Here is a 6000-nt window from a genome sequence, read left to right as displayed (position 1 = left end):
ACCGAGACCAGGGTCCAGTAAAAACTAGTGCACTTTTATAGGGAATAGCGTGCCATTTGGCCTTCACCCTGTTATTATGACGGGGCTCTGGAATCTCAATGGCTTCTTTCACTGTATCCCTGGTGTCCGGCCTGAGACTTCCCTGGGCTTAAACCCTGGTGTCCGGCCTGAGACCTTCCCTGGGATAAGACCCTGGTGTCCGGTCTGAGGAGCTCTCCCTGGGCTAAGACCCTGGTGTCCGGCCTGAACCTTCCCTGGGATAAGACCCGCGTGTCCGGCTGAGACTTCCCTGGGAGATAAGACACCTGGTGGTCCGGCCTGAGACCTTCCTGGGATCACAGACCCTGGTGTCCGCGCCTGAGACCTTCCCTGGGATAAGACCTGGTGCCGCAGTCTGAAGACCTTCCCTGGGCTAAGACCTGGTGTCCGGTCTGAGACCTTCCCTGGGATAAGACCCTGGCTGTACCGGCTTCTGAGCACCTTCCTGGTAAAGACCCTGGTGTCCGGTCTGAGAAGCCTTCCCTGGGCTACAGCCCTGGTGTCCGCCTGAGACCTTCCCTGGGATAAGACCCTGGTGTCCCGGCCTGAGACCTTCCCGGGATCAAAGACCCTGGTGTCCGCCTGAGACTCCCCCCTGTCGGGAGTCATCCAGATCCCTGGTATCCCGGCTGAGACCTTCCCTGGGATAAGACCCTGGTGTCCGGCCTGAGACCTTCCCTGGGATAAGACCCTGGTGTCCGGCCTGAGACCTTCCCTGGGATAAGACCCTGGTGTCCGCGTCGAGACTTCCCTGATAAGACCCTGGTGTCCGGCCTGAGACCTTCCCTGGGATAAGAACCTGGTGTCCGGCCTGAGAGCTTCCCTGGGATAAGACCCTGGTGTCCGGCCTGAGACCTTCCCTGGGCTAAGACCCTGGTGTCCGTCTAGACCTTCCCTGGGCTATAAAACCCTGGTGTCCGGCCTGAGACCTTCCCTGGGCTAAACCCTGGTGTCCGGCCTGAGACCTTCCCTGGGATAAGACCCTGTGGTCCGGCCTGAGACCTTCCCTGGATAGACCCTGGTGTCCGGCCTGAGACCTTCCTGGGATAAGACCCTGGTGTCCGGCCTGAGACCTCCCTGGGATAAACCCTGGTGTCCGGCCTGAGACCTTCCCTGGATAAGACCCTGGTGTCCGGCCTGAGACCTTCCCTGGGTAAGACCCTGGCTCGTCCGGCCTGAGACCTTCCCTGGGATAAGACCCTGGTGTCCGCGCTGGAACCTTCCTGGATAAGACCCTGGTGTCCGGCCTGAGACCTTCCCTGGGATAAGACCCTGGTGCCGGCCTGAGACCTTCCCTGGATAAGACCCTGGTGTCCCGGCCTGAGACCTTCCCTGGATAAGACCCTGGTGTCCGGCCTGAGACTTCCTGGGATAAGACCCTGGTGTCCGGTCTGAGACCTTCCCTGGGATAAGACCTGGTGTCCCGGCCTGAGACCTTCCCTGGGATAAGACCCTGGTGTCCGGCCTGAGAGCTTCCCTGGATAACCCTGGTGTCCGCCTGAGACCTCTCCCTGGATAAGACCCGGTTTCCGGCCTGAGCAGCTTCCCTGGGATAAGACCCTGGTGTCCGGGCCTGAGACTTCCCTGGGATAAGACCCTGGTGTCCGGCCTGAGACCTTCCCTGGGATAAGACCCTGGTTCCGCCTGAGACCTTCCTGGGATAAGACACCTGGTGTCCGGCCTGAGACTTCCCTGGGATAAGACCCTGGTGTCCGGCCTCGAGACTTCCCGTATAAGACCCTGGTGTCCGCCTGAGACCTTCCCTGGGATAAGACCCTGGTGCCGCGCCTGAGACCTTCCCTGGGATAAACCCTGGTGTCCGGCCTGAGACCTTCCCTGGATAAGACCCTGGTGTCCGGCCTGGACCTTCCCTGCGGATAAGACCCTGGTGTCCGGCCTGAGACCTTCCCTGGATAAGACCCTGGTGTCCGGTCTGAGGCTTCCCTGGGATAAGACCCTGGTGTCCGGTCTGAGAGCTTCCCTGGGATAAGACCCTGGGTCCGGCCTGGAGACCTTCCCTGGGCTAAGACCCGTCGTTCCGCTCTGAGACCTTCCCTGGGTCTAACCCTCGCGTGTCCGGCCTGAGACCTTCCCTGGGATAACCCTGGTGTCCGGCCTGAGACCTTTCCCTGGGATAAAGACCCTACCCTGGTGTCCGGCCTGAGACCTTCCCTGGGATAAGACCCTGGTGTCCGGCCTGAGACCTTCCCTGGGATAAGACCCTGGTGTCCGGTCTGAGAGCTTCCCTGGGATAAGACCCTGGTGTCCGGTCTGAGAGCTTCCCTGGGATAAGACCCTGGTGTTGCACCACGTCAGACCGCTATCTCCCTAGCCTGGTCATGACGAAATGATATGGTTCTGTTTAGTCGTATCTATCAGGCGGGGGGGGGGAATCCCAAAATGGCACCCTATTCCCTATACACTGAGAGTACAAAACATTAGGAACATCTGCTCTTTCCGTGACATTGACTGACCAGGTGAACTCTATGATCCCTTATTGATGTCACTTGTTAAATCCACTTCAAATCAGTGTAGATGAAGGAGAGGAGACAAGGTTAAAGAAGGATTTTTAAGCCTTGAGACAAATGAGACATGGATTGTGTATGTGTGTCATTCAGAGGGTGAATGGACAAGACAAAAGATTTAAGTGCCTTTGAACGGGGTATGGTAGTCGGTGCCAGACGCACCAGTTTGTGTCAAGAACTGCAATGCTGCTGGGTTTTTCACACTCAACAGTTTCCCGGGTGTATCAAGAATGGTCTACCAACCAAAGGACATCCAGCAGCCAACTTGACACAACTGTGGGAAGCATTGGAGTCAACATGGGCCAGCATCCCTGTGGAACGCTTTCGACACCTTTGTAGAGTCCATGTCCTGACGAATTAAGGCTGTTCTGAGGTCACGTGGCCTCTCTTTTGACTAAATAAATATCGTATTTCCTTCAGTCAGTCGACAGGGCACAATAATCACTGTGCTGATAACGTAGTCTGCCGGTCATTGTAAATATGGTGCATGGTTGTGGCACAGGGTTACTTTGTCCACTACACTTTTAGCCAGCGGAAAACCTCTTGCTGAGGTAACTAAAATCAAAGCTGACGTTTCGTTTTGGGAGTGGGAGGCACCCAGAACCTTCTCATTAGACCTGTCTGTCTGTCTGTAGTCGTTAGACCTGTCTGTCTGTCTGTATATAGTCATTAGACCTGTCTGTCTGTAATATAGTCATTAGACCTGTCTGTCTAATATATAGTCATTATGACCCGTCTGTCTGTCTGTATATATCAAGTCATTACGACTCCGTCTGTCTGTCTGTTATATAGATTCATTAGACCTGTCCTGTATACTAGTCATTTAGACCCGTCTGTGCAGTGTCTTCGGGCTGATAATTATAGTGTGCATTTAGACATCTTGTCGAAGCAAGATGCGTGCTGGTTAAGGTATCAGTCATTAGTACTGTCCTGTAAATTTCTGTATTATAGTCATTATAGAATGGCCTGTCTAAGCTCTAGTATATAGTCATTAAGACCTGTGCTGTATGGTATAATAGTCAATTTAGACCAATTGTTCTTATTACTAATAAGTCCCCAGACCTGTCTGCTATGTCAAGTGAGTATATCGTCATTAGACCATACCTCGAAGGAACTCAGTGTCTGCATTCACCTGGTACCTCGTCTGATATTGAATAGTCATTAGAACCTAAGGTGAGTCACCATAGTGCTTAATCTCTGTGACAAGCATATCAGTTCAGTAGACGCCGTCCTGTTTTCTGTCTGTCTGGATAGGTCATCTAGACCGTTGGTCTTGTCTGTGGTATATAGTCACTAGATCTAGTAGATGCCTGTCTGTCTTGTTATACCCAAGGGCCATATATAAATTGTCAGACCTCTTTGTCTGTGTGACTGCTAAGCTCATGAAGGTCGACACTATGATAAGAGAGCGCTCAGGAGCGATGTGCTGTCCCTGTAATGGGGATAGTCATGTAAAGCACACGTGTGTGCAATCTGTGCGATGCGCTATATAGTCATTAGATCCTTTCTGTCTGGCGAGTGTATATAGTCATGTAGAGAAACTGCGTACTGTTCTGGCAGAGTGTGAGGAACCCCCCGCTGCTGCCGGTCCGCTGCTGAGCGGACCCTGCCTCTGCTCGGCCCTGTCGCGCGCGTGCCGCTTCTCCCTACTAGCTAGCGCCCGTTAGGACGCCCTGCTCCTTGGTCTGGTCGTCGCATCATCGTTCATCTTCCTACTCTCTCTATGCTCCGCGGTCTCGTGTCGTCCTCGCTTCAAATCTATCTGTTCATTTCTCCTATTTTTCTAGATTCAGGCCACGAGTCTGATCTTGTGCTGGCTTATATAGTCAAATTAGACCCGTCAATAGTACTGGCTCGTGATTACTTAATCAGGTCACGTGTAGACCTGTGCTTGTCGTACCTTGCCTATTTTAGTCCATTAGATCTCGTGTCTGTGTCTGACCTGTAGTGATAGCAAATTAGACCCTGTCTGTCGTGTTGTATATAGCCATGTTGTGGTTGATAGAGGGAGTCACTGGTGACTGAGCCAATCTGCTCGTTTTTATATTGACTAAGTAGTCATTAGAACTGGTCATGTACTGAGATCTGAGTCTCAGTCGGAGAGATAGAGAACACAAAAGAATAGGAGTGACGAGACATATAAATAGTGTGAGCGCACGATACAAGAGAGTAGGTACCAGTACATACTACCCACGACGAACGAGCACAAGGATAATAAGGAAATTAATGATCGACTCATGACATCTGTGCGGTACTAGTCTGCCAGGAGTCCCAACACATCAATGCTCTCTATTTCCATCTATCATACCCGGCTTCCACTATCTCCTAATGCAACAGATACTGACCTATTAAGTCGTAGCCTTGGGTTGATAATGACCAGGAGCGTACTGGAGTCCAACAAGTGTTGGGACAGATGCGAGACAACTCGCAAGACCGGGCGAAGAGCCCACTACCCTCTCTGAGCTGCCTCTGAAGTCCGAGTTGGTATAATGACCACTCTACACTAAGAAATTACATCTCAGTAGGAGGAGCGATCCAATATGAAAAGCCAGACTGGATTATCTGACCTTGGTTCAGCACACATAACTGCTCTAATGAGATTCAGCCGACCTTCAGCGCTCTGCGTGGGGAGGAGAGAGAGAGGCCGCAACGTCAGCGGGCTTACATGAAGCGCGAGGAGCTCAGCGGCCATGTAATAAGAGCCCGGTGAGAGAAGAGCAAGAGCAGCGAAGGGTGCCGGAAAGCCTGATGTGAGACGAGGGGATCTGAGCGTGAAGAGTGACCGCAAGGCTAACCCAGGAGCAGGGAGCGACTAACCAGTCGCGAGAGTGAGCAAGAGAGGCAGGGAGGCTACTCCAAGTGAGAGTCATGAGAAAAGGGCAGGTGAGGGAGGGGCTACGTGAGAGTGACGGGGACGCCAGGGGAGGAGTTCTTCGTATCGTGAGAAAGAGTCTGAGAGAAAGGCAGATGAAGGCTACCGTATTTTTGAGAGGTGCTAGAGTGGAGAGGCTACATGTCCGCACGCGAGTGAGAAGAAAGCAAGGGGAGACTACTGAAGAGTTGAGAGGAGAGAGCCTGTCAAGAGAAGATAGGAGCTATATTCTCGAACTGCTGGTGAGGAGGTGATGCAGCGAACAGGGCGAGGGGAAGGCTCGTACGTGAAGTGAATGCGCGGGAGTGACAGGATGACTACGTTGTCTGTGATCGTGATTGAGGAAATGGCTCACCGTGAGAGTGGAGAGAGCGGGCGAGCAGCGGGCTACATCCTCGTGAAGAGTGGAACGGAGTAAGGCTAGGGATGGGCCGTCATTCGTGTCAGGAGTCTGTGGAGAGGCCGGGTTAGGGACGGCTACGTGGAGACTGCTGAGAGGAGTAGGGGAGGCTACGTGAGGAGTGAGAGGAGGCTCATGGGGGGCAGTGAGCAGAGGGAGGGCGC

At 53.1% G+C, this 6000-nt stretch overlaps 1 pseudogene; it reads right to left on the bottom strand.

Annotated features, from left to right (window-relative positions):
* Positions 1-6000, bottom strand: part of LOC111958135 (glutathione hydrolase 1 proenzyme-like) — a 99429-nt pseudogene that overhangs the window by 53772 nt on the left and 39657 nt on the right.

The sequence above is a fragment of the Salvelinus sp. IW2-2015 genome, linkage group LG33, assembly GCF_002910315.2.
Source record: "Salvelinus sp. IW2-2015 linkage group LG33, ASM291031v2, whole genome shotgun sequence".
NCBI lineage: Eukaryota > Metazoa > Chordata > Actinopteri > Salmoniformes > Salmonidae > Salvelinus > Salvelinus sp. IW2-2015.
This window is presented reverse-complemented; position numbering and strand designations above follow the sequence as displayed.